The sequence below is a fragment of the Nelumbo nucifera genome, chromosome 1, assembly GCF_055504915.1.
Source record: "Nelumbo nucifera cultivar China Antique chromosome 1, China Antique-T2T, whole genome shotgun sequence".
NCBI classification, from domain to species: domain Eukaryota; kingdom Viridiplantae; phylum Streptophyta; class Magnoliopsida; order Proteales; family Nelumbonaceae; genus Nelumbo; species Nelumbo nucifera.
In genome coordinates, this window is record NC_142649.1 from 133691832 (window position 1) to 133705145 (window position 13314).

The following is a 13314-nucleotide window of genomic DNA, read 5'->3' on the forward strand; positions in this document are numbered from 1 at the left end:
GAAAAAAAACAAAAATAAATTATAAAAAGATGAATCTAGCCAAGTAGGTAGATTTGAAATTTCACTACTTGATCCAATTATCACATATTTAGATGTGGTGTCTATGTAATCATATTTGGATTTTGCAAAATGCATTTGGTTAATAATAAAAAGCAAAAAACATTTAAAAATAAAAGTACATGTTTATAAAAAATTTTGGATACATTATTACTATCATTATCATTATCTAGAATTACCATGTGCAAAGCACATGCATGCTTACTAATGCTTACAAATGGGTATAACATTACAAACAATGTTTATTTGGTCAATATCTCATCTTCCAAGAACTACACCATCCATCGCCTTCGTCCATGGTGAAAAACCCGTAAAGTGCATCAGTTCTAGTACTATTTCTTTTTTTCTTGCGTATTTTAACATAACACAGAAAATAGCTCCAATGGTGAACTCCATCTACAATCCTATAACTATTTTTTTTTCTTAAAACCAAAACTGCAAATCCAAGTAGGTAAATCATAGAACAAGCTTTCTTTAAATACCTTATTTTTACAAAGAAAAGTATCTTCTCTTCTTTAAGATTTTCTTCTCCTATTTTAGAGATTCTGGTTACAATTTAAATAGTAAATAATCTCTATAATGAGATGAACCAGTAACACAATCAAACTATAGTGAAACTCGACTCCCAAATGATGAAGTCTAGTTGGTGGATGGAGAAGGAATTTTGATTTATAGAATGATATTAGAGTTTACTTTAGAAAGTTGAAAAAACAACCTAATTACATTCAAAGAATTATGTCCATTTGTAGAGGGGTTATATTTGGACTAATCTAACATGGCATTGTAATTGATGCAAACTAATCCTAAATATTTTTAGGGGGAAAACGTTTTTTCTTTGTGGAAAGAAGTAAAACCCGAGAGACAAAAAGTCTATGTGGACTGAGTCGCTTTATATATATAGAATAAATACTAGTCGGGACCCGTGCGATGCATGGGATTTTTTAACTGAATTGTAAATTAGAGTTAATGGAATTTTAAAGAGCCCTAGATACCTATAAACACCTTACCACAAAATTTCATGACAGATATTCCTCGTTTAACCCTTCATTAGATTAAGCTTTCAATCTAGGCTATCTCATTGGCCAAGATATCCATTTCTTATATGCCCTTGATCATACCATTTATAGACTAATCAAGTGGTCATAATATATTAATGAGTTATATTTATTAAATATATTGATAGGATTTATTAACATTGTTTATAGACCTCCATTTGTTTGGTTCGTTGCCAAAATCCTCAATTTACCCTGAACACTTGATCAAACCATTGCGATCCCTTCAAAGAGCCTAAAAACCCTCGAACACCACCATCAGACCCGAGACCTCCTAAAATACCTATCCTTGAAATTTTAACCCAAGATTCCTCTATGTACCTTTTCAGCAAACCAAGATTCCTTTTCGAGCCCTCTCGTTAGCCTAAAGCACCCACAACCCAGATCTGCTTGATCTGAACACATCTGAACCAATCAAACTATACGATTGAACCCTAGATACACCAAAGCATCTACCCATAAAGTTTTAACTCAAAATTTTTCCATTTACTCCTTCATCGAACAAAGAATCAATTTATGATCCTCTTGTTGACCCAAATTTCCATGATATTGGCCCTTCAAAACCAATTAGATGTTGCCATCAAATCTTAGACACCCTAGAAACCCTATCGACAAAAATTTAGCCCAAAATACTTTTGTTTGCTCTTTCATCGCACCAAGATTTTGATTCATATATCCGAATTGACCGACTCAAGCCCTTTATAGATCTGCCCAATTTGGGTGTAGTTGGGCAAATTTGACCCTACCAATCAACTCAAAATTCTCAACAACACCACCTGTGAAATTTTAACCAAAAATTCCCTCCTTTTCCCCTTCATCACATCAAGATTTCATTTCAAAACTCTAGATTGACTAAATCACTACCATTCCAGATCCACCTAATTTGGGCCAATCTAACCTAACCAATTGATTCAAAATGCTTAAAAACCCCACCCTTAAAATTTCATCCAAAAATACCCTCATTTGCCTCTCTATATAAAAAGATTCTATTTTGATCAATCTTATTGGCTTGCACATGCAAAACCACTGTGTATACTCAGATCCATCTCTACCCTTCATTTTTTTGACCAAAAATACCCACCATTGAATTATAATTGTAAATTTGACCTCTTTAGACCCGAATTGACCAAAATACCTCCCTAATCTTACCAAAATGCCATTGAAAATACTTATGAAACTACCCTTAGCTTTCATTGGAGCTAATGAGTTATATTTATTAAATATATTAATAGGATTTGTTAAATATATTTAACATTGTTTAAATATAGGAAAATTAAAATTACTAGAATATAGAATAATTTATTTATATTTTTTATTATTAGATAAGTATAAGAGAAAGTACAATAATTTTTGGTAATTTCTAATAATTTATTTATGGTATATTATTTGATAATTTCTTGTAATTTTCAGCTTTCAATTTTTAATAAATTAACTAAAACTAAAAGAACTTTATATATCACTAAGTATTATTATGGAAATGCTTGTAATATATTTTTGGGTAATTTATAATAATTTTTTATAATTTCCAATAGTTTTCTTTTAAAGGTTATTAATTTTGGTAAGTTTAATTTCCAAAAAATTAGTCATAAATTAATAACAATAAATAATTAGAAATTATTAGTGTTTATAACATTAATTATGAAAAATTATGAAAATGTATCAATTATTATAAGAAATTATAATCAACAATTTGTGTTGGATATAAATTGGGTAATGTTTTGATAATTTTTGGTAATTTTTGATGGTTAAGATATTGGTAATTTTAAATGGCTTTATAATAAAAGTAATTAATTTTTAGAAATTACTCATAAATTAATAACAGTAAATAATTAGTGATTATTACTACGAATTCATACTGATAATTAATTACTACTAATTAATAATTAACAGTATAAATACTTCTAATTAATACTGTTAGTTAAATCAATAGTAATTATTAATGACATTTATTTATTAAAACGGTTTGGATATTGGTCGGTTTCGGCTCATATCTACATCGAATCCGATCCATTTAACTTAAGCCACGTCACTTATGATAAATGGATCGATTAGAATATTATACCAGACCTAGATTCGTGCAAAAAGTTCATCTTCTTCGCTCGATTTACATCTACAGTGTTCGCTCGAAAGAGTGAACACAATAAATGTAATTTGGCTCTAAACACCAACCGATTTACATCTACAGAGATGTACCAATTCGAATGTCTCATTAGAAGTGCTTTTTCATATAATATTACAAAAAGAAGAGAAAATCTGGATGAAAGACATATTTGAACCTTTCCTCCCCTGCTTCAATGAATTTACAACACAGGCACGCAAAGTGATCATCTACTTCATGGTGACCTTCTTCAAAATTTGAGAGAGAGAGAGAGAGAGTAGAGAGTTTAGAATTTAGCCAAACAGATTGACTAAAAGTTTACAGTGCTCGTGGGAAAGAAATACCTGAACCATTCCACCCCTGCTTCACTGAAGTCACAATAAATGCACAGAAGTCTACTGCAAGAAAGATAGAGAGAGAATAGAGACGACGGAAGAGAAATATAAGAAAGAACTTGAGGCAACTGAATGTGAAAGACATAAGAAAGAACTTGGGTGATGAAAATGACCTTCAAAATGATAAACTGAAGAACAAAGAATTGAAGAACTAGGCTGACTTCGACCCTTGTATTTTTTCAAAAACAATGTCTTCCCACTATTGTTGTTCATCCAAAATAGATGAAGAACAGAGAAATATAAGAAGAACTGGGCTGACCTTTGACCCTTGTTTTTGTCAAAAACAATGTCTCCCGATACTAATTCTCGTTTAAAACAAAGAAGATGATATGGGTTCTAATTGTGAGTATAGCGATTAAGAAGAGTTGCAATAAAAAAAAATTACAGAAACTGGTTTCCTAGTTGAATATGATTAGGAAAGACGTGATATATTGGGTTTCCTAGAATTCTGATTGCATTACAGTTACCAAAATTTGATTGGTGGCAATTCTATGAGCTGGGTTAGGCCTGTTGATGTGTCATTATGAGAGAGGGAGAAGGGAGTGATCATGAGGTGGTTTCATAAGGGAGCAAGAAAGACTAAAATGAAAAGGGTTTAAGAGTACTCGGTTAGGGTATGGGAGAATGCTTAGGCCATGACATGGCATGTTTCTACTTTAGTATATATATAGATGTGTATAGATATGTATAAATATGTGTTTTATCAATAAATGATGCATAATTATGTTGTACATGTAATATATGTATCATTTTATATTTAATTTATGTTTTCTAATTCAGTTTTATTTTTTATTTGTAAAAATATTAAAAATTACAATTTGAGGCTAAAAAATGGGTTTTCCCATGAAAATAGCTAGGCAAGGTGCTTAGATGCATAGATCTCGAAAAGTTACCCAAAATAAAAAATCACCTCAATCAGACATTAGAGTTCAAAATTATGGTCGCCCAAAGTTTACATACACATTTAGTGTGCAACCTATGACCTGATCACTGGGTTAAACAGGTCAATGGTCCAACCATTTGGATTGATGATATTTGACTATCCTCCGGGTTTTTACAAAACCGGGCCCAAAATCATGACTAAATAACAGCTTGAACGGTTCAAACAGCTAAATCAACTATAGGTTTAAAGCATTGGTCACCATCCCATCCCTACCACTAATTTTGGCTTGCCTGACCATGCAGTAGCATTGGACCATGGAAGCATAGTGGACATTTTGTCATGAGAGAGAGAGAGAGTACTTTTTTTCTTTCTTTTTTCTATTGTCACTCCCATTTTCCTTTCAAAGATCCGTTGGTAAACATGATATGAAAACAAAAGACACATATCGTTGAACCTTACATGTATGTTTGTGCTTTGTTTGGTTGAAATATAGTTCACTATCCATTTCATTTCAAATGTAATGGATTGGATTGGATACAGTCCAAATCCAGCCCATTGGGTTTAGTTCCATCTGTTCCAACTATTTCAAAATGCCTCAATTTGCAACCATTTCTAAATGTGATGGTTGTTGCAACCAACCAATTGGTTTAGAAAAATTTAATGAGTATGATTTCTCTAAAAAATGTAAAGAGTGTGATTTCTTTGTTATATATACCTCAATTAATTCCATTTCATTTCATTATAACTTCTCTCTTTAGTATTGTTTTGTGAAACTTTTGAATTGATAATGCAGAATCCTGCAAACACTCATTACAAATCAGTTCATCGGGAGTATATCCATAGTTCTACAAGAGTAGAGCCGATTAACTCATAAACTTTCGTGTTTTTGTTGCAGGTATTTTATTACGTATAACTTATTGAATAATAGGATTTACTTTTAATATTTATTGAATTGATATAAAGTCTTTATATTTTAATATTTTACCCCCATATACCCATATGTTTATTTTTAAATATATATCAAGAAACCCTCTTATCTAATATTTGTGTGTGAAATCAAATGAATATATATATCATGTCTACGTGACCATCATGCATACATGTTAAGCAACATTGTTGAGCAACTATAAGATATGTGGCCTTCCTGAGAAACAAATGGTTAATGATCCTTCATGTAATTGATCAAATTTTCAATTTGGTTAATAATGCATATCTTCTGGTTGCTTAACGATGTTTGAATTTCAATATTGCTGAGATGGCATAGTATGAACCGTTTGACCCGGACGGTGGAATCGGTGACTTGCAACTCAGAGGCACAAAATGGATCAACCTCTATGTTGATTTTTAAAACATTGTTTTTTATATCACTTTTCTTCTGTGACTTTTGTTTATCTTCTGTATAGTCGAAATCTGGCCCATTGGGTTTGTTCCATCTTGTCCAACCATTTCAAAATGCGTCGATTTGCAAATTTGTGCAGCTTTGCCTGAAATTAGAATGAAATATCACACTCATGGAATGCAACCATTTTAAAATGTGATGGTTGTTGCAATTAAGGAATGGCCAATTGGGCGGATTGGGTTGGGTTTGGTTTGGGTTGAGCTTTAATCTAATTCATCTAATCCGCCAATCTACTAATGACCTAGTTATATAAAATTAAATGGGTTGAGTTTAGCTCAAACGCGCTTTAACCCAATTCAACTTGCTCAAACCCATTAATCTTATATTTATGGACTTAAAAAACAAACTCTCTCTTAACAAATAAGTTGGTTATAGCTTGGAGGTAATTGTAGTTACTATTTATATAAGTGGTGAAGGTTCAAATCACATTACATGCATGTAATTTTTATACAAGCGGCAAAGCCATTTGACTATGTTCAGATTTTGGATTTGACCGAACCACTTAGGTTCAAACCGGTCAGGCCAACTTAAATCACCTAGGTTCAAGGGTGATTGAACTGTTTAGATTTGGATCAGTCTGGTCGGACCAGACCAGACCGGTTCAATTAATGATAGATTGACTTGGACCGAACCATAACAGGTTTGTACACAGGTTTGGGACAAGACTAGCTGACTCAAATCGGGTCAATGTAAGTGAATCGGGTTGGGTTGTGTGGATATTGATTGGGAGGGCGGTCTAGATCGGGCAAATCATGCGAAGGCCAAATCATCCCTCCCAAAACTATTTCGGATTCGGGTCGACCCGGATCGACTTGTACCGGGTTGGGTCGAATTGTGTGCATATTGGTTGGACCAAACGGCCCAGAACGGATAGAGCAAGCAGCACCAAACCATCCCGTTCGGGGTCTATTTCGGATTCGGGTTGACCCGGATCAATATATACTAGATCGGGTCAAACCGTGTTGAACTGGTCCGAACTTGGGTCAAATTGATTTGGATTTATGTTGGGTGAGGTGTATTGATTCAAGACAACTAAATTTAGTCAATAATTAATAGAAAATTAATGTATTAATTATAAATTATTTAATTCAAATGAAGAAAAAAAAAAAACTAAGAAATTAATACTTATGTCTATAATGATTAATCCAATGGTTATCCACAACCCAACCCAACCCAACTCATTTAAATGGGCGAGTTGGGTGACGGATTGACCACACAACCCGCCAAGTAAATGGGCGGATTGGGTGGATTGGACAGATTTAGCGGGTTGGGTTAAAAATTGCCACCCCTAATTACAACCAACCATTGGTTTGAAAAATGTAATGAGTGTGATTTCTCTCTTTTACATACCCCAATTAATTCCATTTCATTTCATTATAACTTCTCTGTTTAGTATTGTTTTGTGAAACTTTTGCATTGATAATGCAGAATCCTGCAAACAACTACAAATGCATACACTACACTAGCGAGTTTGAAACCCTAAATGGTTTCATATCTCATTGCAAATCAGTTCATCGGGAGTACATCCATAGTTGCAAGAACTGCTTGAATAAATTCAAGAGTAGAGCTGATTTAGCCGAACACGAAAGACAAGAAGAGGTTAAGAGAGGAAGACAAAAGGATGAGTAGTAAGTGGCGGGATAACAGGATGCAAGAAAGTGGTATTATTGGCTTGAATTAACTCATAACCTTTTGTGTTTTTGTTGTAGGTATTTTAGTACGTATGACTTATTGAACAATAGAATCTACTTTTAATATTTATTGAATTGATATAAATTCTTTATATTTTAATATTTTACCCCCTATACCCAGATGTTTCTAAATATATATCAAGAATCCCTCTTATCTGATATTTGTGTATGAAATCAAATGAATATCATGTTTTCATGTGGACGGTCTGAACTTGGCAACTCAACCATATTTTTGAGAAACAACACAATGCATATGAGCTCTCTCAGTCCGTAGACATTCGGTCAATGTCTTTTCAGTCTTACTAAGATGTGCCACATACCTTATTGTGCAAGACCATGAATCCCTTAATCAAGCTTAAATGAATGGTGTAAAGGTGTAAAATGGGTCGTGTTGGGCTGATAAGGCATAGTCTGCGGGTCGCTTCGGGTCATGCTGTTCTTCCTTGGGATAAGTTGGGGGGGTCAGCTCGACATGGCTCACAGTCCAAGTCCGTGCTGTGCCACGAGCCGGACTGGTTCATGGGCTAAGTCTTGGACCAAGTCCGTAGTCAGGGCCAAAGCTATTTAAAAAAATTGACAAAAACTTAAAATTTTAATTTTATATGAATTTTGATGTATATAATTACTTATATATACAATAATTAAATAAATTAGTATAATAAAATTGAAAACAATTGTTTATTTTATTAATATATTATACACTATATATTATTATATAATTATAATTTATATAATATATTATATATAAATATATAAAATATATAAAATACATAAACATATTATATATAAATAATATATGGGATGTGCCATGGGCCGGACTGCGGGCGACACGACCTACTCGGTCATGCCATGCTAGCCTGACCCGCAAACCTAAAACCCTAGACCCAACACGATCCACACGATTGTTCCGGGCCTGACACAGCCCATGGACCATCGCACCAAACCATTCCGAACTGATCAACCCAATTTATATCTCTAATAATGGGCCACAAAGTTAATATTCCTTTATTACTATTGAGTGATTTGTTTACATTGAATCATAGTGCCATTGAGTGGTTTTTTTTATACTCAATAAAATAACATCGTCTCCACCACATCCTTACCATTGATTTTGCTTGTATATGAACATCCAGTATCATTGGACCAAGTAGGCATCAATACTGGGCCAAAAGATTATTCAAATCACTACAACCTGGTTACCTAAATTAATCCATCAAAATCCCACTTAATATATAATAAGTGGGAACAACGCCCTAAATTTAAAAAAACATAAAGTATTTGGGCAATGGGAGTGGAAATAAGTCTAGCACCGTCAACAATGCCATAGTGAAATCTTTTTTTAACCATCATGCATTTATTGCCATGCTAAAATTTTTCGGTTATTACATGTCTATACCATTAAATCAATATGGTATAAAAGTACTTTAAGACATGGTTTTTAAAATGGGATCGGATCGGACAGTCGAATTGGAAAAACTAGGAATCGATCAGGTGATTAATTCAGTTTTTTTTTCAAAATTGGATATTTGCAAAATATATGTTGATTTGTTCAGCAAATTACTGACCTGGGTGGTTAAACCATATAAACCGTTCAGTAATTTTGACCATTTTTTTTTGTCAAAATGAACCGACTGTTTTGACTCGGGAACCGGATGCCTGACGGATTCGTTCTCCGGATCAATTTTAAAAACCTTGCTTTAAGATATAAATTCTAGAGGCATGTCTATGCGACCAACATGCATACATGTTAAGCACAATATTGTTAAGCAACTTTGTGTTATTGTCATGTAGAAAATAAAGTGGTGGAGCTGCTCTAGGCCTTCCTTAGAAACAAATGGCTCATGATCCTTCATGCAATTGATCGAATTTTCAAATTGGTTAATAATGCATATCAAAAGAGAAGTATCTTCTTGTTGAAGGACAATGTACTGAAAGTAGTATTCTAGTAATCATTTGAGTTCAATTTATCCTTTTCGTCGAATTGAATCTGACATTAAAAACTTAAAGCAGATTTGATGATAATATCACAATGCTTTTTATGGATTTAGTCACATGCCTCTTAACAAGTATTTTGGTTCAAGCAACTCAACATTCTCCATTTCTCCTAAATGAGAGATCATGAAAAGAATCCCTCAACAGTTTATGATCCTGAGAAGAATTCTTTTCAATTCTTTTATCTTTAATTTCAGATCTGATACATGGGGAGAGTATTCACTGTCAAAGAACTTTGAAAAGATTTGATATCATTGTTGAGGTAGTTGCAAGAACGAGTAGTGTAAATCCCAACAACATCATCTCTTCAGAATGAGAAATAGAACAAAATGAAGTTAGCAATAGAACAAAGAGAAAGAGAAAGATGAGCAACAAGATGATGCAACTAAAAGATTAATTTAATTAATTAAGAAAAGCTTTTATGTTTTATATTTTCACAAAAGATACAACATATGTTAAAATGGACGATTATTTAATACGAACGAAGAATACCTCTTTCGCGGGTTTTGATTTGAGCGGTTTAATCATTTAAGTAAATGATGAGTTGAAAACACTAAAATTTATAGTTAATTAATTAATTTACTATAATTACTATAATTAGCAGTTAACTATTAAATTAGTTGGAATTTTGCATATGTATTGTATTTAATCATAAAAAACTGAACGATTTGATCATCTGGGCCAATATTGCGTTCAAAATAAAAACTGAAATTAACACTAAATTAATTAATTTACTCTAATAACTGTAATAAACTGTAAAATACTCCATTATGATAATTCATAAAAAATTAACAATAAAATTAAGGGTAAACTTCTTAAACTATCCTTATGGTTTAACTAATTGACTAACTATACCCTTACTGTTTTAAAATTGACTGAGGCTACCTCTACTATTTCTCACAATTGACAAACTCTATACTTACCGTTAACTTTCGTCAAAACCCGTGAAAGCCCTGTAACTCCCACTACTGGGTGGAGTTACATGGCAATGCTGTCTAAGACAACCCTGTAACTCCCGCCGCTGGGTGGAGTTACAACCCAAATCGAGATTGAGTGGTACAGTTGAGAAGGGAGCACATTAGATGGAAAATTTGATTTAAGAACAAAAATAAGAACTGAAACCTTTAGTTTAGCAACAATATTAGCGTGTTCTTTGATCTGTGCATCGAAGTTGTTCTGCATTTCCATTATCTCGGATCTAGCTATTAGTTGAGCTCTAAGCTCGATTTCCATCTGTTGCAGGTCCTCCCTCTGTCTGGAGACATTATGAAGACGTTGCTGCAATGTGTCACTATCTATACCTCCATCCATGGTAATCGAATAGAAGTCAACATCAAGTGACCCTGCTCCTTGTTGTACCTTGCAAAACATATGATTGCCCTCAGTCCTCAACAAAAAAAGGACTTTTCAAAACTGTAATCTAGTACTCGAAAGTTGGAAAATGAGTCTTACCTCATATATCGTTCTCTCATCGGATTGCCCCATCTTCGACCGTTCCAACTCTTGTCTAGCAGTTACGTTCTATTAACAAACCGCCAAAGAACAAGAGTACGAATAGGAGACAAGGAGAGGTAGAAAGGAAGAGGTCCAGCTTGGAATAGAAGGTATCTTTACCTCATTTCCGACACTTTGGACGGAATGATGGTCGGAAACGGCACGCCATTCCTTCCTTGCAGATTGAGAAGGCATCAGTAGCGAACCACCATGCCCTGCGGCAACTCCGGCTGCAGACTCCATGATACTTGAAGGAGATCGAACGTGAGAAATCACAGGAAATAGAAAAAGGGCTGATGCTTGAAAAGATGAAGACGAATCAACTTACTGCCTTACAAAGATGAAGAAACTTGTTTTCTCTCTTTTCCAGTTTGGGAGATTTTCGCATTCTGAGGAGGAGGGGTTGAAGAACCAAAAGCGTAAGAAAAAGGTTGATGGAGACTGTGGGAGGAAGATAGAGGGAAGAGAGAGAGGTCGGAGGATGAAGGGTGTGCCGGGTCGAGAGGAAGGAGACAAGGGTAGCTTTGGGTTTTAAAAAATTTTAAACGTCACATGATATCATGTGCGTACGGATTTTAACGGAATATTAACGGATGTTAATGATAAGGGTAGAGTTAGTCAATTGTGAGAAACAATAAGGGAAATGTTAGTCAATTTTCAAAAGGTAAGAGTACACTTAGTCAATTAGTTAAACCATAAGGGTAGTTTAAGAAATTTATCCTAAAATTAATTATTTGATTTATTTACATTGGTGATTAGATTTCATTTAATATATCAGATTTTTTCGTGCATGGCATCGGCGCGCCGCTAGTCTAAAATGAAACTTGGATGTGCCATATCAGCATGTCTCTCCTTACTACTCCACCCCTTTCCTAATTTTTTAGAATTTTAATTTTTCTTTTTTTTTTTAAATCTACCTAATAACAATGAAGTCCTTTTTTTCGGTATTCGGGGTGATAACAGGAATCAAATTTGATTTTGATCAAGACCGCTTCATTGCAAGTAGGGCTGTTCATAAGAAGGCCCAACCCGACCAAACCGACCAACCCGGACCGACCCAACCCGAGTTGGCCGGGTTTTCATAAGCACCGATCGGTTTCGGGTTGTACAAATTCATAAACCGATGGTTTGGGTCGGTTTCGATTTTCTTTGTGTGAAAACCGAAACCGAACTGACTTAGTTCCTACTTAACTAAGTTGCCTCTATCCTAATTCCTAATTACAACCTAACCTAGTCTTCTAATTCCTACTTAACTAAGTTGTCTCTCTCCTAGTTTCTATAGTCTTTTACACCAAATAGGCAACCAATTAGGCAATTACAATTAGAATTAAGTGTCATTTTTTACTTAGATTAGAACTTAGAAAGTTTCTTGAAATATACAAATTTCAGCCTTCTTTCTATAAAACAGTTTGACTTTCTATTTTCTTGATAACTTTTGTCTTCTATTCTAATTCTAACTTGGTCCGCCCCCCTTAGCCCCTCAACTCAAGCACAATCTCTATTCCCTAATACAATTTAACTCTCAACTCAAGAATCAAAATTTTAAAATTTCAAGTTCTCAAGTCTCAACTTCAAGACATCATTTGAACTTGACTCTCCCAACTCCCATCTTCTCAAAGTTCTCATTCTCTCAACTCAAGCTCAAGTCTCATTCTCAAAGTCTCAACTTCAGTCATTCAAAGGTTAGTATTTTTTTATTTATTTATTTTTTAATTTAATGCATGTTACAAGTTGATATAATTTATTTGTGTTTTGTTTAAGTTTAAGCTTTGAAAAAAATCCGGTTAATGATGATATATTTGCACAAAAAACTTCAGTTTTGTATGAAAAACCTAATCTATTTAAATATATATTTCGGTTTTAATTTAAATATATTTTATATTTAAAACTGTTAAATAAAGATATTTCAGTTTTACATAAAAACTGAAATATCTGAAAAAATCTATATCTAAAAAATATATATGCTGAAATATGTGAGATATATATTTCCAGAAAATATATATTCCAATATATTTGTATGTATATTTTTGTTTATATATATATATATATATATATATATATATATATATATATATATATATATTTCTAAAATACATATTTCAGTTTTAAATATATTTTCAGAAAATATCTTAAAAATTTCAGTTTTCAGTTTTGTATGAAAAACCTAATCTATTTAAATATATATTTCGGTTTTAATTTAAATATATTTTATATTTAAAACTGTTAAATAAAGATATTTCGGTTTTGCATAAA